Raw genomic sequence first — 22034 nt, forward strand, 5'->3', positions numbered from 1 at the left:
AGAGGGGCTGGACATTATTACTGAAATGTATAAAAAGCTGAATGTACAGCACGCTCTCTCCTCACTCTGACGGGCTGGTACTCATTGTGATGTATTGAGGGTGGTTAGCTATCTGTATTTCTGTTTCTTTGTAACTGTACAGTAGAATAAAGATCTGTGAATCTTTATAGCCCATGTTTGGTGTATTTCCTTTTGTGGTACTCAGCCTCGATATTGCCTTGCTTTTACAGATGGCGCCCGAATAGGGACCCTCAAGATTGATGCCATCTCGTTGAAGGTTGACGCGGCTATCGGACTGAGATCGGACGGTGGAAAAGGGACCCCTTTCTTGGATGAGACGCGATACCTCAACAGTACTGCACAAACCGATCCCTGGACGGTGAGCCTGTGGTCCGAGACAGCATCTTGACGAGAGTCCATATATCGAGGCAGACAGTTTTGCCGAAATCACCAACCCTGAGAGTCCTTAGTTTCTCCTTAGTTATCCGATCAGACCTCCTTTAGTTCTTTGATCAGGTGAGTCGTGACCCGATTCTTAAGTATCCTGATAATTTGTTTTGGTGCATTGTACTCGCAAGTACAATTATTGACTAGGTAACACCAGGAATCTGATATGCCTGAGAGATTGTCTGCCTGCTTCAGGGCATTATTCCACAAGGACAGACAATCTTTGGAATTTAGCCATCCGGCGCCACAGGAGGGGTCGCCGGCTTGTACTATGTACTGTAAGCATGGCATTGGTAGTGTAGTGTTTAATGACATTTGGCACAGACAAACTAGACATGCTTCCGAACTTCAGTGGCCAACCAATGGTAGCTTTGAGATTCCTCGTATAGAATATTTAGAGTCTATATTGTTAAAGAAAAAAGCTAAACCTGCAGCATTTGATGTATTATAAAATTGGAAGAAAGAAGCTATGCAGCAACTTAAAAGCAGAGAGAAACATGCGCTCAACATATGTTCAACGCCAAAAAAGCGTTATTGTATGATCAAAGTAAACAGTCAGAGTCAGTTAGAAATATGGATAGGGCTTTTCAACTTGGTATTCAGAAAATATATCCGTCTAAAGACTTTCATGTGTCTGATGAATTAATTGACAAACTTCTAAATGAACGAAGGCCTGGTGCCACTGTGCCACTTCCGTATGTTCCTATTCCTGTTGTTTTACCTCTTCCTGCTGTCGTTCCTACTCCCGTAGTAATTCCTGTTCCTCCTATTGCTCCTCTTCCTCCGGCAATTGTTCCGCCTCCTATCGTTGCTCCTCCACCTGCACCTCCGCCTTTGCCTACTGTTACAGGTCTGGTAGATTTGTCTTCTGCACCAGTGATAGTACTTTTGTTACCGATAGTACAAGATTTATCTACTCTTCCTCTTCTGAGTGATTCTGTCCCACTTGTGGTTGATAAGGGAGCAGAATCAAAGATTGTAACTCGTAATACTGTGTCTAAAGAGAGAAAGCGCAATTTGACTGCATGGGCTAGACAGTCCATGGAGAAGGGTGAACAATCTAATGTTTTTGCCACACTCTCTAATCTAGAAAGTTTTCCTGAGAAAAATGTTTTTATCAAAGGGCTGAGAATTCATTTTTGTATAATGTGGAACAGACTGGGTGATGTAGATCTTCCACAAGGGTTGAGGGGTCTGAATGTTTTAGCATATTCAAGAGATACTTTGGAGAAAGTATATAAGCACGTCAAGAGGGTTTTTGAGTATAGAAGGGAGTTGGAAAGTTTACGGAATGAAGAAATTGATGGTGATAGTTTGAATGCTATTTTTGTACAGAAACGGTTCCTTCCTCTTTGTAAATCGATGAGTGATGAAACACAAATTTGCACAAAAGATGCGATTAGATGGATTTCAGACATGTCGATATCTCCCGTAGAAGTATATGGCACGTATAGTCAGTATACGCCAGAAATGCATAGGAAAGTGATACAGGTTATGGTAGAATACCTGCAGGATGAATGTATAAAAAGAAAGATTTGTTGCCTGCAGAATTATTGAATATCTATAAGAGAGCTTTTTCGTCTGATACTCATTCGCTGCTTTAGCGCTCGATTTAGCTCTGTTGCTCAGTAAGCGGTCGGCGTTTCCTATCTCTCAGTTGCCTATGAGAGAGGTTCCGCCGACATTTGTCCCAAAAGTTGAGGTTCCAGCTAATGCCGCAGCAGGTACAGCTGCTTCTGATATTCCTGAACATTATGTATCACAGTTTGTTCACGTCCCGTTCTCAAAACAGGAAGTGAACACCATCAGACAATCCATTCCCAGATATTAGGAAGAATCCGACAGTGTTCTATAAAGAGATAGAATCTGTCTTGCAGTCATCAGTATTTACTCTGAGTGATATAGATTTGTTATTTCCCGTGCTCCTACCCATTGATTTGTGGACACAGATTAGGACTGTAGATGATGCAGCAGGGTTAGGGGACACATGGGATAATATGGCTAGACAAAATAGAGATAGACCAGCTGGCAAGAGACTGCCACAGGTAATACTGACTTTGCCTGAATTATGACGAAACTAAAAGCTATAATTCCTGAGCGAAGGATCGTTTGGGACAAACTTACTCCTTGTGTCCAAGGGAAGTCTGAGGGTGCTACCGAATTCTTTAATCGGTTTCAACAAGTGTTTTCAGATTTCAGTGGACAAGATTTGAGCACAGAGTCTTGAAAATGAAGATTTGTAGAAAAATGTGTGCGTGGATTGTTGCCTGACATCCAGTCGAAAAATATGACTTCTGAGAGGGCTTGGCAGGCTAGGTCTCAGTCTGAAGTGTTGCATATGGCTCAGTACTATGAAAACCGAGTCAATAATGAAAAAGAGAGAATCGAAAAGAGAACGGGAGACCTGTAAACTAAAGTTCTATTGCAACAAATTGTTAGAGGCCCTAGAGGGGGTAATACACAGTTTAGGGGACAGAATGCTCCACAGCGTAATGCGCTGTTGGGTCCTATACACGTGAACCAATGTGCTTATTGCAGACAAGAGGGTCATTGGCGAGCACAATGCCCGATTCTCCAGCAGAGGTCAAATAACACATTTGGTAACATGGGTAGACAATCCAGAGGCCGCCCTGGGGCAAGGGGTCCTGGTAGAAGCCAGTTTTCTCAGTATTCACAACCTTTTTCACAGGATAATCAGTCACCGAGTATGGATAATAGAAATTGTTTTAATCATCCTTCTACTGCATATCTCTCTGAAGACCTTCCTTTTGATGACATTTTGTTTTGCTAGGATTGCCCAAAGCAGGGTTTGGAACCGACGCCTATTCCCGTTAATCAGAATGGTCCATACGTTGAATTGATAGTGGCAAATAGGAAACATCTATTCTTGATAGATACAGGAGCGCAGAAGTGTTCCATTGACCATTCACGGGTTCCAAACATTCCACTGTCAGGGCAAACCAATGTTTCTGTAGGGTTTTCTGGTACACCAGTGGTTAGTCTGGTTTCTTCGCAGGTACCGATTACACTGGGTCCATTTACAGATCACTGTCCGTTTCTTTTGACGACAAACTGTGGAGAGAATTTGTTGGGGTTGAATCTGTTGAAAGAATTAAATGCGGTAATTCATTGTTTATCGGACGGAGTGCGTTTGACGATTTCACCACAGCAACTTTCTGACTCTCAGTTCCTGACTAGACCTTTGCTGCCGGAATTTAGTGATGTTGTGGAGTGTTTATGGGCGATTGATGACAATGATGTCGGTGTTCTACAAATTGAGCCTGTTAAAATAATTTTGAAACAAGGAGTAAAATTGCACGTATTCCTCATATTTCGGTTGATGGTGAGCAAGCTTTGAAGTGTATAGTCTCCGATTTTGTACACCGTGGGGTAATTGAAGAAAATTGCAGGTAGTTTGTGCAATAGTCCGATTTTGCCTTTGTACAAGAAAGGCGATAATGCAATTTGTTTTTGTTTTATCATTGACTTACGCGCTATCAATAAGATTGTTGCTCCACAATTTCCTATTGTGCCTGATGTAACGACAATAATAACCATGATCCCAGCTTCTGCTACTCATTTTAGTGTTGTAGACCTTCTTCAGCATTCCTATACACAAGGATAGCAGATACCTGTTCGCGTTCACCTTAGGGGCACGCTCATTTACATTCATCCGTGCACCACAGGGGTACACGGAAAGTCTGAGCATTTATAGTAGGGCTTTGAAAGAGCAGCTTGATACACTCGAGTTGCCTACCACTTGTACATTTCTTCAATATGTAGGCGATCTTCTTTTAGCTGCTGACTCTGAAAGTGCCTATAAGGAGGGCATCGTGTTGTTGCTTATTCACCCAGCAAAACATGGACATAAAGCTTCACTCAAAAAGTTTCAATATTGTTGACAGGAGGTCGCCTATTTAGGCTATCTCTTATCAAAGGAGGGAAGAAGGTTGACGCCTGAACGGATTAAAATCATTTCTAGTATGTCTGTCCCAAATACACAGAAGGAAGTCAGAGCCTTGATAGGAATGACTTCTTACTGTAGGCAGTGGATCTCAAACTTTTCGTCAATGATTAAACCAATGTTGGCTTTGACAAAGAAGGGCATTTCTTTGCCATTGCCGTGGAACTTGGAACACCAGAAAGCGTTTGATCTGCTCAAGACTGCACTGTGTTCAGCACCGGTTTTGGGCACACCAAATTATGAAAAGGCCTTCTAGTTGTATGTGCATGAACGTGATGGATGTGCTTTGGCTGTATTAACGCAAGAACATGGAGGGAAGAATAGGCCGTGCGGTTACTTTTCATCTGCCCTAGATCCTGTTGCATGCGCTTTGCCAATATGTTTGAGAGCTGTCACTGCTGCTGCTGCGTCTGTAAAACAGAGCGAGGGTATGGTCCTAGGCCATGCTTTAACCTTGTTGGTACCTCACTCTGTAGATGTTCTATTAAATAGAACACAAACGCAACACCTCCGCACGATTAACGAGATACAAATTGATCTTGTTTGCTCCGCACATTAAAATTCAGAGGTGTTGTGTATTGAATCCAGCTGAACTTTTACCTTTCCCGCAAGATACTGCTTGCAGTGACGAAACGTCACATGACTGTCTCTACACCACAGAGCAAGAGATTAAAGGCAGGATTGACCTGAAAGATACTACTTTGAATGACCCACAAGGGGAGCTGTTTTGTGATGGCTCCTGTTTCAAACTTCCGGATGGTACATCCACGGCTGCTTACGCCATCACCACATTGAGTACAATTGTGGAAACCAAGAGAATCACGCATAACTCCGCGCAGGCCACATAGATTATTGCATTGACTCGAGCTTGTGAACTTTCCGAAGGGCTTAGAGTAAATATATATACTGATAGTCAGTATTCTTTTGGGGTAGTTCACAACTTCGGTAGACTTTGGGCAGAACGAGGTTTCTTGACCTCACATGAAACAAAGATCCAATATGGCTCCTTGATAGTGTGGTTACTTTCAGCGCTTGCACTCCCTACTCAAGTAGCGATCATGAAATGCGCAGCGCATCCGAAAATCATAAATGATGTAGAAAAAGGGAACGCTTTTGCTGACCAGATAGCCAAACAAACTGCCACTGATCTGTACTCAGAAGTGCGCACTGCAAGGGAAACCACAAATGTTTGCACCATGGATGAAGGTATTGAATCTGTAAAGAATATCCAAGCCGATGCCACGTTAGAAGAAATTAAGAAATGGGCTGAGGGTTTGGTAAGTTTGGATGATGACGGGTGTTGGGTGGATAAGTTAGAGGGCAAATGGATGCTGCCAGACGCGTACATTACAATGATGGTCGCAATGGCTCATGGGCCCACCCACATCTGTGCAAGGAAGGTTTCCAAAATGTTAGAAAATGTCTGGGTGAACGATAAAATCTCGAAAAAAGCTGAACGCTTTGTCCAAAGTTGCATGATCTGTCTACAGCATAATATGGGAAAGGGCACATCGACACCAAGGGGTAGTTTTGGTCCACCTTCTGTGAAAACAGAAAAAGAATATCGAGGCTGAGTACCCCAAAAGGAAATACACCGAACACGGGTTACAAAGGAACATACAAAGTACTTCAGTTTATATTGAATCCAGTTACAGAAACAGAGCAAAATCAGATAGCTATCGGCCCTCAGTACAACACAACGAACTCCAGCGTGATTCAGTGTGTTCAGTGAGAGACGCTGTACATTAGAATGCATTCGCTTTTTATATATTTAGTGGGTGCGAAGTCCAGCCCCACTTCGGGTTAATATTCCTTTTAATACACCACTGATCTAGGGTTTGTGCCAAGTCTCGAATAACCGCATATAACTGGTTTGCCTTTAATACATGTATCAACAAGCGTATGCAATAACTGTGTAGTCTAAAGTTTTCCATGCAGGCTTTCTTAAACATTAATACAATGTAGTTAAACAGATGTTCTTCATTCAGTATTTGAATACATTGTCTCAACATATGCTCGTGGATTAGTTTTCATTGTACGAGTAATCCTTCTACACATAGGTCAGTGAAGGACAAGGTCTCAGTTCATGACCTCAACAAGTGGCCTGCAGGCAAATTACATATTAGCTATGTACAGAGGTCAAGACGGTCATGTTGTATTCTGGAATGACATCGTCCACCATTTTAGCTCACAGGGTGACTTTTACACAGCGAATCCTAAAATGGCGGCTTGACCTAAAATGGCAGCCTACATGGATTTAAGGTCAGGACCTTGCAACACAGATTTCTTTCGCACGCGATTTTTGAGCAGCTTGGCGTAGGCCAATATTAAATATATTTATTATAATAGGAGGCACGGTATACTTTCTATTTCGACAAACCCTTCTTTTGGTCTATGCCAAGTGCTAAAAACTACTTTGGATCTCCTTGCAAATAATTCCATGCATCATTGTCCATGCGCCCTAAGTCACTATCAGAAATATCTATTGCCATTAGGTCTTTTGCTAAAATATCCTTCAATACGTATTCTTTGGAAGTCTTATCTGGGGCATACATTTTTTGTCCTATCGAACCTATCGCTTGTGCGCAACATCCCCCTAGTATCGAACACATACCAGGCAGACACTGAATACAACAACAAAGAAACAACAGTATTCCCAAAATAATCAATAGGACCGAAAGCACCTTCCAATCCCAAGACCGCAAGAAGTCCCAGAACCAAGCGCTCAGATCCCAGTTTCCCTCGGGAACATGCACTTCGGAACTAAGGACGTGCAGATTCTGTATTGCCTTGAAGATAGTTGGGGAGGAATCTGGTACGAAAACACAGCAAGCGGACCCCACTAATTTGCATACTCCACCACTCTCAGCCAGAATGACATCTAATGCCATTCAATTTTGAAGTGCTACTAATCTTATCGCCTTTTGTTCTAACGCCATATTATAGAGTATGTCCGTGGTCTGGTTGATGGTTCTCTCCAGTACTCTCGCCAGATTTCTGATATCTTCTGAATTCGCTATCTGCCCCCAAAATGGCACAGCTGATTTTGCTATATCTCCCAAGACTTGTGCTGGGATGTCGCCATTCCCATCCCGCCGTGGACGAGCCTTCGAAACTTCTTTTGTACTAGCTATAAACACCCCAGGTAACAGGATCCCTAAATAACAGGTTCCCTGCCAATCCCTGGGCACCACGGGAATGCTACATTACCGCAGACAAAGTAGATGGTTCACCTACATACAAAGGTCTGTTCTCCCCAGTCAAATTTGCAACGTTGGCACAACCTAAACATTTTCCCATTGACTGAGTTCCATTCCTCTGTATGCAAAAAGAAACTGAATCGGGGCTATGGTTAACAGTGTAAGAAGGAGGCATGGCATCCTTATTGCCTATTGGAGGCATTTTAAAGGAAATTAAATATTGAAAAGGATGAGACAGTTTGTCAGAAGGCCTAATAAAAGCAACATTCGGTTTACTCCTATTTGCAAAAAGCGAGCATCCCAGGGGAGTCAAAACACGTTTCTCAAAACTATTCAAATTGGTGCCATCAAAGTTCCCTGAGGTGCTATCATTCCATCGGCCAAAGAACAGTGCTCTAAGAGAAACATAGCAGGCAGTTGTCAACGGTAAAGGATGAATATACCAACCTAGCCCCTTATCCCCGTGTTGTGGTAAATGTGAGCAAAAGGAAGGTCTTCAGATGAATATGCAGCGGAAGGATGATCAAATATATTCCTAGTGTCCACACTCGGAGTCTGATTGTCCTGCGAAAAAGGTTGCTGAGGGTCCTGTGTAAACTGACCTCTACCAGGGCCTCCTACGCCCGGGCGACCTCTGGATCGCCTACCCATATTACCAAATGTATTATTCGACCTTTGTTGAAGGCGGGGCATTGTGCTCGCAAATGACCCTCTCGACGACAAGAAGCACACTGGTTAATATTCACAGGACCCAAGGGCGCATTCCCTTATGGGACATACTGACCTTTAACCTGAGAATTACCCCCTCTGGGGCCCCTAACAATTTGCTGCAAAAGCACTTTAGTTTTTAAATCGCCTTTTGTTTTTCAATCCTATCTTTTTCATTATTGACACGATTCTCATAGTACTGATCCATGTGCAGTACTTCTGATTGTGATTTCGCCTGCCAAGCGCTCTCAGAAGACATAATCTGTGACTAGATGCCAGGCAGTAATCCATGTACAAATTTGTCCACAAATAATCTTTTCCCAGACTCTGTGCCTAAGTCTTGTCCACTGAAATCCGAAAATACCTGTTCGAACCGATTAAAGAACTCGTTAGCACCTTCAGACTTTCCTTGGACACAGGCCGTAAGCTTGTCCCAAATAATTCTCTTTTCGGGAATTATGGTTTTTAATTTAGCAATGATTCTATCGGGCAGCGTTAATATCACCTGTTGCGGTCTTTCGCCAGCTGGCCTTTCCCCATCGAGTCTGGTTATATTCACCCATGTATCTCCCAACCCGGGTACATCATCAATAGTTCTAACTTGTTTCCATAAATGTACGGGCAGGAGTACAGGAAACAGCAAATCAATGTCACCTAAGGTGAACAATGAGGACTGCAAAACGGATTCCATCTCTTTATAGAACCCTGTCGGATTTTTCCTAATATCGGGGATAGATTGCCTAATAGTATTCACTTCCTGGCTTGAGAACGGGACGTGAACAAACTGTGATACATAATGTGCAGGAATGTTCACAGCGACTATATTATTTACAGCATCGGCCAAACCTCAACCTTCGGGACAAATGTCGGAGGAACCTCTCTCATAGGCAACTGAGATATAGGTGACTCCGAACGCTTACTAAGCAACAGAGTCAAGTCGAGCGCTAAAGCAGTCGAAGAAGTGTCAAGTGAAAAAGCTCTCTTATAAATGCTCAATAACTCTGTGGGACAACTAATCTTCCTTTTTACACCATCCTGCAGGTATTCTACCATTACCTGTATCACTTTCCTCTGCATTTCCAACGCATATTGACTATATGTGTCATATACCTCAACTGGAGTTATCGTTATGTCTGAAATCCATCTAATGGCGTCTTTCCTACAAATTCGCATTTCCTCCGATATCGGTTTACGACACAGAAGGAACCGTTTCTGTACATACATATTCTCCTCTTCATCTACCTCATTCTGTAACTTTTCTAACTCCTTTCTATACCCAAATAACCTCTCGACATGCTCATTTACCTTCTCCACAGTGTCTTTAGAAAGCACTAGAGTATTTAGATCCCTTAACCCTTGAGGAACATGCGCATTATTTAATCTTCCCCACATTATACACAACTGAGTCCCTAAACCTTCAATAAAAACATTTTTCTCAGGAAAATTATCCGTATTACAAAGTGTGGAAAAAACGCTAGCTTGATCATCCTTCTACATACAATGCTTAGCCCATGCAATTAACTCACGTTTCTTCTCTGGCGGTACAGTATTGCGAGTGACAACTTTTGTTCCTGTACCTCGATCGATTACAAGCGGCTCAGGACCACTTGGAAGAGAGGGAGCAGGCAAATTCGATGGAGGTACTATAACTGGTGCGATAAAAAGAGGCGGAGGAGCAGGTGGAGGGACAAACACCGGAGGAATAGGAACAACAGGTTGAGCAGGAAGAGCAGGAATAACAGCAGGAAGAGGTACAGCAGTGAGAAGAGGAACATACGGAGATGGCGCAGAGGCACCAGGCCTTCGTTCATTTAATATTTTGTCAATAAACTCATCAGAAATATGAAGATCTTTAGAAGGATAGATTTTCTGAATTCCAAGTGAGAAAGCCCTATCCATATTTTTAGTCGCCTCAGACTGTTTGTTTTGATCATATAACAATGGTTTTTCAGCGTTCGTTTTATGACGACGTGCATGTTTCTCTCTACCTTTAAGTTGTTGCAACGCTTCTTTTTTCCAATTCTGCAAAACATCAAATGCTGCAGGTCTAGCCTTTTTCTTTAATAAGACTGACTCCAAATATTCAATGCGAGGGATCTCAAAACTACCACTGATTGGCCACTGAAGTTCAGAGGCATGTCTGGTTTGTCTGTGCCAAATATCATTAAATACTATACTTCCAATGCCATACTTACAGTACATAGTACATGCCGGCGACCTCTCCTGTGCTGCGGGACGGCTAAATTCCAAAGATTGTCTATCACTGCGGAATAATGCCCTAAAGCAGGTAGACAATTTCCCAGACATATCTCAAATTCTTGGTGTTACCTGGTCAATAATTGTGTCTGCAGATACAATGCACCAAAATTCAAATTGTCAGGGTTAAATTAAGAATCGGGTCACGACTCACCTGACCAAACCTAAGGAGGACCGACCGGTACTTCTAAGAATCTTACCTAACTAATCTTACCTCGTGTATGGTGATTTCGACAAATCTGCCCGCCTCGATAAGTGGACCCTCGTCAAGAAGCCGTCAAGATGCCGTCTTGGGCCACATGCTTATCATCCAAGGATCGGGTTGTGCAGCGCTGTTGAGGTGTCGCGTCTCATTCAGGGGGCCCCTTGTGTCACACCGTCCGATCCCGGTCCGATAGCGTGCGTCAACCTTCAACAATCCGGCATCAATCTTGAGGGTCCATGTTCGGGCGCCAACTGTGAAAACAGAAAAAGAATATCGAGGCTGAGTACCCCAAAAGGAAATACACCGAACACGGGTTACAAAGGAACATACAAAGTACTTTATTTTATACTGAATCCAGTTACAAAAACAGAGCAAAATCAGATAGCTATCGGCCCTCAGTACAACACAACGAACTTCAGCGTGGTTCAGTGTGTTCAGTGAGAGACGCTGTACATTAGAATGCATTCGCTTTTTATACATTTAGTGGGTGCGATGTCCAGCCCCACTTCGGGTTAATATTCCTTTTAATACATCACCGATCTAGGGTTCGTGCCAAGTCTCGAATAACCGCATATAACTGGTTTGCCTTTAATACATGTATCAACAAGCGTATGCAATAACTGTGTATTCTAAAGTTTTCCGTGCAGGCTTTCTTAAACATTAATACAATGTAGTTGAACAGATGTTCTTCGTTCAGTATTTGAATACATTGTCTCAACATATGCTCGTGGATTAGTTTTCATTGTACGAGTAATTCTTCTACACATAGGTCAGTGAAGGACAAGGTCTCAGTTCATGACCTCAACAAGTGGCCTGCAGGCAAATTACATATTAGCTATGTACAGAGGTCAAGACGGCCATGTTGTATTCTGGAATGACATTGTCCATCATTTTAGCTCACAGGGTGACTTTTACACAACGAATCCTAAAATGGCGGCTTGACCTAAAATGGCGGCCTACATGGATTTAAGGTCAGGACCTTGCAACACAGATTTCTTTCGCAAGCGACTTTTGAGCAGCTTGGCGTAGTCCAATATTAAATATATTTATTATAACAGGAGGCACGGTATACTTTCTTTTTCGACACTTCTGTCCCCTTCGAAGTCATCCACTTTGACTTTATTGAAATGGAGCGTTGTAATAATCTTAAGTACGTCTTAGTTGTCATTTGCGCCTTTAGTAAATGGGTTGACGCCTTTCCTGTGAAAGACGCTACAGCAATGACAACGGCGAAAACCATGCTTCCTAGGTTTGGTTTGCCAAGGGTCATCTGGTCGGACAATGGTCCACATTTTATCACTGCTGTAATTCTGCAGATATGCGCGGGATTACAGATCGATAAACAGTTCCATTTGTCTAGACATGCTCAGAGTGCTGGATTGGTAGAGAGACACAATGGGCCTCATTACGACCCAGGCGGTAAGGGGTTTACGGCAGCGTAAACAGTGCCGACCCTTACCGCCTGAGTACGAGGTCCCTTAGCGCCATGGCGGATTTAACACCTGCTTTTAGCAGGTGTTAAAATCCATGGCGCTAAGGGACCATGTTGTTAATTACGCCACCGTAATTTACGGTGGCGTAATTAACGCCTTCCCCACTCCCATTATGCCCTATGGGGGCAAAAATGGGAATGGGGAAGGGTAAATGGGGATTGGGGACTTACCGCCCCGCCAAGGTCGGAATGGGGCGGTAAGTCCGCCATCCACCATGGCGGAGTTGGGAACTTAGCGGCATGGACCATGGTTCTAATAGCGCCATGGTCCTCCGCCAAGGTCGTAATGAGGCCCAATGGAATTTTGAAGAACAAGCTCGCTAAGACGTATGCCGGCACCAAATTGAAATGGACGGAAGCCTTAATTATAGTGTAACTATAAATGTGCACCACCCCACAGACTAAGGGCCTCATTACACGGAAGGCAGTAAGGGTTAACGGTCACCGGTAATGGTACCGGTGACCATTAACCCTTACCGCCTTACTACGAGGTCCCTTTGCGGGTTGGTACTTTAACGCCTGCTTTTTAGCAGGCGTTAAAAACCAACCTGCAAAGGGACCAGGGTGCTAATTACGGTACCGCAATTTGCAGTACCGTTATTAGCACCTTCCCCATTCCCATTATGCCCTATGGGGCAAAAATGGGAATGGGGAAGGGCAATGGGGGAAGGGGGAATTACCGCCCCGCCAACCTTGGAATAGGGCGGTAATTCCCCTTTCCTCTAAGGCGGTGCCGGTATTTTACCGGCATGGACCAAGGTGCTAATAGCACCTTGGTCCACCGCCTACCGTGTAATGAGGCCCTAAGACTGGGCTCTCCCCCTATGAGGTGGTCATGAGTAGGCCAGCTAACATTTGGAATGTGCCAAAGCCCCGGGCCCTGAGGGATATTGAACAATTACTTCTTTCTGACTACTCTGACCGGTTAACTAAAAATCTGTATTTGATTTACCAACAGGTGCGAGAAGCCCTTCCAGTAAAGTACGAGGGGCCAGGTCACAGCATCCGACCTGGGCAGTGGGTACACGTGAAGGCGTTTGAATGAGCATCCTGTCTTGCACCCCACTGGAGAGGCCCGCACCAAGTCCTTCTGGCCACACAGACTGCGATCAGTGTGGAAGGAAAAAGGCAGTGGATACATGCATTGCATGTCAAGAGGATTCCCTTCCCTTTGCCACACGATACAGAAGATACGGAAAATCCTACCTACTCTGCTTCCAATGATCACTCAGCATTGAGCAGTACTGAGAGTGCTTTGGAGACACTCCTTGAGCCCGTGGGGCCTGGGGAAGCAGCCGCTTCATCTCCACACTCTCCTACAGATCCCTTTTCACCACTGTTAGGTTCTGTTGCGAATTCACCACTTCCATCAGGAAGCAATGACACGTTGTTCGCAGATCACACCGTACCAGGAGTCACAAGGTACAATCTGCGTCCACGGAGCTAGACTCACTGCACGGTTCGGCTGTGCCACCAGGAAAACCATCATAGGGCTTGTCTTTTGGCCCTGTCCTTTTGCATACAAAGAAGAATTGTTGGCTAGGGATAGGGAAGGACTAAGAAAACACGCGATTAGGAGATCGCCAGCAAACAAACTTCAGAGCTTTTCCGTTTGAAGAAACAATGCCTGCTACTGCCTCCACCCGTAGGGAACAAACAAATTATAATGTGGCCAGTAAAGACAATGGACGATTGAATACATGGTCTCTTAAAATGTATTCTTTTCTTGTAATCATGTTAACCGGTTTCACTATAGTAATTGCTTTAGGATTTTGTTACATGGAAGAAGTACGTCCTCTTGAAACTCTTTTGCCCACTGAAAATGTACCTACTGTATCTACACCTTTCGTGCATCTGCACACATTTTCTCCTAGAGACTCTCAACACAGACAGAGTTACCACAATAACACACTACTGCTTATCATGAATGCAACACATGCCATTTTGAACAGGTCTAATTGCTGGGTCTGCTCTCATTTACCGCAACATGGAGACAAAGGGTTGGGCTGGTATATTCATCCTTTGCCTCTGACTACTACATGTTATGCTTCTCTAAGGGCATTATTCTTTGGCCGATGGAATGATAGCATCTCGGGGACTTTTGATGTAACAAATTTGGATGAATTTGAAAAACGAGTCCTAACGCCCCTGGGATGTTCACTTTTCGCAAATAGGAGCAAGCTTAATGTTGCTTCCATTAGACCTTCTGATAGACTGTCTCGACCTTTTCAATCTTTGATCTCTTTCAAGATAGCTCCTACAGTCAATAGGAATGCCACGCCACCTTCCTACACTGTTAACCATTGTCCTGATTCAGTTTCTTTCTGCATACAGAGGAATGGTACTCAGTCAATGGGTGATTTCATGGGTTGCACCAATGTTGCGAACTTGACCAGTGAGGACAGACCTTTGTATGTAGGCGAACCGTTTGCGGTAAGGAAGCTTTCCCATGGCTACCTAGGGATTGGCAGGGAACCTGTTATTTAGGAATTCTGTTACCAGGGGTATTCATAGCAAGTACTATAGAAATCTCCAAGGCTCATCCAAGGTGGGATGAGAATGGCGATACTTCATCACAAGTTCTGGTGACGTAGCGAAATCTTTTGCACCTTTTTGGGGACAAATACTAAACTCTGAAGATATCAGAAGACTAGCGAGAGTACTGGAGAGAACTATCAACCAGACCACTGACATACTCTACAACATGACTCTGGAACAGAAAGCGATAAGGTTTGTGGCATTACAGAACCGGATGGCATTAGACGTCATCCTGGCTGAGCGTGGTGGAGTATGTAAATTAGTGGGGTCCGCTTGTTGCGTTTCCATTCCGGATTCCCCCCAACCATCTTTAAGGCTATACAAAATCTGCACGTCCTTAGTTCAGAAGTGCATGTTCACGAGGGAAATTGGGATCTTAGCGCTTGGTTCTGGGACTTCTTATGATCTTGAGGATGGAAGCTACTTTCAGTCTTATTGATTATTCTGGGTATTCTGTTGTTCTGCTGTTGCTGTATACAATGTCTTCCTGTCATATGTTCAGTGTTAGGAAGATGTTGTGCACAGACTATGGGAACATTAGGACAAAAGGTACACGCACCAGAAAAAATGACCAATGAATTTGTGCTGAAGGACATTTCTGTCACAGACCTTATGGCGATCGATATCTCTGATGTTTGGGATTCAGGGTGTATGGACATTGAGATGCAGAGTTACTCGTAAAATGACTAAAACTAGTCTAGCGCTTGGCTTAGGCCAAAAGGAAGGTTTGTTAAACTGGAAATCATATTGTGCTCCCTTCTGATAGATATTGGCTTAAGCCTAGTCACTCTGCGAAGAAAACCGTGTTGCAAAGTTCCGATTTTAGATCGACTTCGCCGCCATTTTAGGATCATCCGCCATTTTGATTTCTGTTCATATGTAACTCTCCGTTCTAAAATGGTGGACTGTGTTTGCAACTTGTAACCAAGCCTTCCCGACTTTTGTATCTAGTTAATGGTTAGACCGTCCGAGGGCCGAATGTTTATACTAGGTAATGAGACCTTGTCCCGAACATGACTTGTGGTCTAAGGATTGTCTGCACTAACAATCCTCATCCACTAACACAAATCGAGGACAATGTAATGTAAATGTCGAGCGTGGACACTGGCAGAACTACATTGTGAAGGGATATGTGCTTACTGCTAAATCCAGGAATACACTTTGCCATTGTATCTTGTTGGAAATGCAAACCGATGTAATCCATGCACATATTATTGTATGAGCTATATGTGAACTCAGCACAAACTCTAGACCACAGATTATTAACCTCTAGAGGGGCTGGACATTATTACTGAAATGTATAAAAAGCTGAATGTCCAGATGTCCAGCACTCTCTCTCCTCACTCTGACGGGCTGGTACTCATTGTGATGTATTGAGGGCCAGATAGCTATCTGTATTTCTGTTTCTTTGTAACTGCGCAATAGAATAAAGATCTGTGAATCTGTATAGCCCGTGTTTGGTGTATTTCCTTTTGTGGTACTCAGCCTCGAAATTTCCTTGCTTTTCAAATAAATCAGACACCAGTCAGATCTGTGGAAACCTTACTTGAAAGCCAGCAGAGAACTGTTCATCATTGGGCTTGAAGAAAGGAAAACCTGCCTGGAAAACCAGGACTATTATGGAAAGGATCGTGACAGTGCACATTGCCTGTCAGAAGAGTGATGCTAAGCATAATGAGACAAGCAACTATAACCTGCACCCACTGCATTGAGACCTCCCCACATGTGATGACAATGTGGGCCTGCCGGGTGTAGCCCGCCCACGGACGCACATTATACCCTCTACCACTGCACTTTCTCCTTTTGACAGAAACTGTGGATACCAGGATTTTTAGTATGTTAGTTTTAACAGCTGCTGAGCTTCAATCAAGTCTGTGCAAAAAGGACTCGTCCTTCGCACTTAAGGGGAGGAAAATATCCTACTTGAAACAGTGGTGAGTGTATCAAAGGAAAATGAAGTCAACATCAATCAAGCCACTTAAGAAAATCACGCACCTAATGTTACCTATCCACTATTGTTCTTTCTCACCCCTCTCCCTTATAAAAACAGTAACCAAAATAAAAATGCTGTGCTGGCGTTTAGAAGCGTATATGCATAGTGGCAGTGACCATATCCACCTGCAAAAGTATTCGAAAACTCCCGGAACGTAAAAAAGGCATTGCCCTAAGTGTAAAAGTTTCTTAGCAGGGTTTAATGGCTTTTTTCTACTCTCTGGGGGTGGGGCTGGGGTACTGCAAAAGAACCACACTGCGTATTGATGTTGACCTCCACAAGGGACAGGAAACGATGTCATTCGTATAACCTAAATTGCTCTGCATTACTGCCCTTATTATATATTACATTGGAAAATACGTGACATTTCGGTAGTAGTACGCTGGCTTTCTAGTGCATTGTACTAATCCCGGATGCATGACACCTCACAAGGGTTTTGTCATATGTACAGAACGCAATGGATGTGCAATACTCCTTCTGATTCACGGAATAGAGTCTTGCGCAATGGACGTTCACTTCCTTCTTCTGAAGCTAGGCCTCTTCTGTCTTCCTGTTTATCTTGTGGTTACCTCGCTGTGACCGGCCATTTTGAGGAAGAGCACCAGGCCTTCCGGAGGGAACTGAAACCCCACCTCTTTTCATCAGCTTGTAGTGTTCTGCTATGCAAGTCTCATGCACTCAGCAAGCAGTGCTCGCGCGGAGGAGCCCCAGTGGTGTCAATAGCGAGGCTGATGAAGAACCAATGGAAGGATACGACATATGTTCCTTAGGTCCGATGCTGAGATGTGATGCCCTCTCGCTCTCAAAGCCTACAGACTGAGGCACACTAGTGTCTATTCAGAAAGCCGCTGCCCCACCAATCAAAATTACCTCTATAGTTCCCTCTCAATCCAAGAGATGTCAAAGGTGATCTGGGAACAGGTAGCCTCGTTTGGGACCAAAAGCCAAAGTAACACACTTCTTATCCCCATGATGGAATAATGGTTCTGTGTTCTATTTGAATGCATGTGGTCTGCATAACAATCAAGGGTCAAGTCCTAAAAATGTAAATGGGGGGACTTATCAACAAATACAATGGGATGTGACATCGCCAGAAATTAGCCTATCAAGGTAAAATATGCACCTTTCATTAAATTGGCTTTGCATAACCACCCAAATTGCACAGGACAAATGGCATGTTCTTTTCATAAAATCAACACACACACAAAACCAAGACAGGATATTTTCCTCTAATAGTGTTTTTGAAAACGTTAAAATGCGTGCATGTTTTAAACTCCAAGAACCAATGAAAATGTTTTCCCTGGGACTTGCAGTACCGGAATGGGATATTTCACCTTTAGTTATTTGTTATTTTTGATCAGGTTATATAGTGCAGTGGTGAAGTGTCTGGCCTACAAACCTGACAGACTGCGGTCTGCTTTAATTCATAATTTCCAAGAGGACATCCATGGTAATGTTTCTCTTTTAGCTGGGGGGACTGAGTCCACCCTCTGAATAAAGTGGGGGGACTCCATGCCCCCGCGTGTACCCTCGACTTGAGCCCTGATAACATACAACCTTTCTCATGCTCAAAGCTTCTGCTGTCGCGTTTTTCGGGTCCTCTGGAACGATATCTCTGATTTGTAGGTGTCTAAAAGACTGGACTAGAACCAATGAACACACAATGGCATGCAGGCTGAAATGTATGGAAGCTGGACCAAATCTAATTATAAATAATCATTAATAATGCCCAGAGGGAATCTACCCATTACCAGAGTGACATCTGGGGAGTTATACACTTTTCTACATATTTTCTATTTTATGTTCCTGAGATATTAGACAATATTGCGGCTTAAAAAATAAAATCATAACTAAAAATACATTAGAATTCGGTAAGCAAGGAAAGGGGAACGCAGACTTATATGCTCTGGTAGAGCGAATGGTTTCGGCTGTGCATCACTTTTTCAACACGTGTTTATGTTCCGCGTGGAAGTGGCTTTTCCCGGATGCATCATACAATATATAAGTGCTTTCTGTAAACCTTATAGAAAATGTGCTGTTCACAGGAGCTGTAGGGTGTCTATCGCTAGTGCCCAAGGGAGGCTTGAACTGCTGTGACTAAACTGTGCCTTATATTGTGTGATTGAATCTTACACAGCTGCAGCTTGGAGTATGCCTGGGGTGTGTTATCTAAAGTTTGTGAGTAAAGCTTATCCTACTGCTAGTGCCTCTACCGTGACTTTTCTGTTTGGCTCTACTGCTACTGCCTCTACTGTGACTTTTCTGTTTGGTCGAAGCTTGCACTACTGCTGCTGCTGGCTCTGCTGTGACTTTTCTGTTTGGGGGAAGCTTGCCCCACTGCTGCTGCCTCTGCTGTGATTTTTCTGTTTGGGGTAAGCTTGCACTTCTGCTGCTGCTTCTGATGTGACTTTTCTGTTTGGGGGAAGCTTGCACTTCTGCCACTGCCTCTACTGTGACTTGTCTGTTTGGGGGAAGCTTGCACTACTGCTACTGCCTCTACTGTGACTTTTCTGTTTGGGGGAAGCTTGCACTTCTGCTGCTGCCTCTGCTGTGACTTTTCTGTTTGGGGAAATCTTGCACTACTGCTACTGCCTTTACTGTGACTTTTCTGTTTGTGGGAAGCTTGCCTACACCTACTGCCTCTATTGTGACTTTTCTGTTTGGGGGAAGCTTGCACTTCTGCTACTGCCTCTACTGTGACTTTTCTGTTTGGGGAAGCTTGCACTACTGCTGCTGCCTCTGTTGTGACTTTTCTGTTTGGGGAAAGCTTGCACTACTGCTGCTGCCTCTACTGTGACTTTTCTGTTTGGGGGAAGCTTGCACTACTGCTTCTGCCTCTGCTGTGACTTTTCTGTTTGGGGAAAGCTTGCACTACTGCTGCTGCCTCTGCTGTGACCTTACTGTTTGGGGGAAGCTTGCCCCACTGCTGCTGCCTCTGCTGTGACTTTTCTGTTTGGGGTAAGCTTGCACTTCTGCTGCTGCTTCTGATGTGACTTTTCTGTTTGGCGGAAGTTTGCACTTCTGCTACTGCCTCTACTGTGACTTTTCTGTTTGGGGGAAGCTTGCACTACTACTACTGTCTCTACTGTGACTTTTCTGTTTGGCGGAAGCTTGCACTTCTGCTGCTGCCTCTGCTGTGACTTTTCCTGTTTGGGGAAAGCTTGCACTACTGCTACTGCCTTTACTGTGACTTTTCTGTTTGCGGGAAGCTTGCCCTACACCTCTTGCCTCTACTGTGACTTTTCTGTTTGGGGGAAGCTTGCACTTCTGCTACTGCCTCTACTGTGACTTTTCTGTTTGGGGGAAGCTTGAACTACTGCTGCTGCCTCTATTGTGAGTTTTCTGTTTGGGGGAAGCTTGCACTACTGCTGCTGCCTCTGCTGTGACTTTTCTGTTTGGGGAAAGCTTGCACTACTGCTGCTGCCTCTGCTGTGACCCTTCTGTTTGGGGGAAGCTTGCCCCACTGCTGCTGCCTCTGCTGTGACTTTTCTGTTTGGGGTAAGCTTGCACTTCTGCTGCTGCTTCTGATGTGACTTTTCTGTTTGGGGTAAGCTTGCACTTCTGCTGCTGCTTCTGATGTGACTTTTCTGTTTGGCGGAGGTTTGCACTTCTGCTACTGCCTCTACTGTGACTTTTCTGTTTGGGGGAAGCTTGCACTACTACTACTGTCTCTACTGTGACTTTTCTGTTTGGCAGAAGCTTGCACTTCTGCTGCTGCCTCTGCTGTGACTTTTCCTGTTTGGGGAAAGCTTGCACTACTGCTACTGCCTTTACTGTGACTTTTCTGTTTGCGGGAAGCTTGCCCTACACCTACTGCCTCTACTGTGACTTTTCTGTTTGGGGTAAGCTTGCACTTCTGCTGCTGCTTCTGATGTGACTTTTCTGTTTGGCGGAAGCTTGCACTTCTGCTGCTGCCTCTGCTGTGAGCAAATGCTTCCATTTGCGGGAAGCTTGCCCTACACCTCTTGTGCATTTTGGTCCATTTAAAATACTATTTTCTAATAGGCCTCTGACATCTTCCTTGTTTTGCCCATGCCTTCTGAACAGGAGTTTTGTTCTTTCACACGATTTGTATCCAATGTCAGCTTACACCTGCCTGATAAGACCTTTACTTCCTGGGCTCATCCAACCTTGCCTTTCTGAGATTCACTTTTTTAATTTAATTATTATTAACTGCGACACACTAGAAAATAGACCTTCTTTCTAAAGTCCAGCACTGCTATAATACGTAGTGGAAACCTCCCTCCTTTATTCATCCATATATATATATACGTTGGCGCTTGCCTCAATCTATTTACTATAATGCTAGCCTCAAGAATACTTTGTCTGCTTGTGTTTCTTTGCATCTGTACATGTGTAAAATAACTTGATATCTTCATCAGTTCTGTAGCATAAGCTTCTTCGCCTTGATCCCAAGATGTCACTTATCTTTGACACTTTCTTGATGCCTTATAGAATATCTTCATTCTCTGCATCTGTTCTATGTTCGTCAGCTCGACTTTGTATTACGTCACTATTCACCTTTGGCATTTATTTGCTCTGCTTCTTCTAGAATCTCATTTAAATGGCAATCATATTTTCTTGTATGCAGGTATGGCTTTCTCAATGGGAACCTGGATTCCAGGATTCTCCCATGTATGGTCTCCAACATATAGGCAATATGGGCAAAGTGGTTGAGGTGGGGGTACTTGGCTCCTCCTCTACACTCCCCCCTCTGCGCGATTCATCAACCACTCCTCCATCATCTTTCACATCTAGACATCCTCGTCTGAAGAAATGCTTCTTTGGGATCCTGTCATGATTCCTGCCCATCATGTCCCCAGCCCTCCAAGATGTCAGGCTGGAGCCAGGCCACGATCACCTATATGGCCCTCAAGGTCCTCTCCATCCCTCCAAAGACCCACTTGGAGTCAGACCTGGTGCTTGTGGCACCAGACTCACTCACTCCCATAGGATAACATTGGGAATTGGACTTGTAGTGCATTGATGGGGACAAGATGGATGTCCTCACATATTTTGGTTCCCAGAACTGCATGTGCAGTCTAGTCTTTTGGATGTGGTTCAGCCCGGAGAAACCTGGGATACCCAGAGACTATTTAAGCCACGCCCAGGCTGAGAAACATGCTTTGTGTTTTCTGCACCTGCAGCGTGACACTCACCGTGTTCGGTTCAGTCTCCAGTAGGCCTGCATCTTTCTTCTGCGCCCAGCTCCTGCAAAAACAAGAACACTG

The sequence above is a fragment of the Ambystoma mexicanum genome, chromosome 2q, assembly GCF_040938575.1.
Source record: "Ambystoma mexicanum isolate Mex_15411 chromosome 2q, UKY_AmexF1_1, whole genome shotgun sequence".
NCBI classification, from domain to species: domain Eukaryota; kingdom Metazoa; phylum Chordata; class Amphibia; order Caudata; family Ambystomatidae; genus Ambystoma; species Ambystoma mexicanum.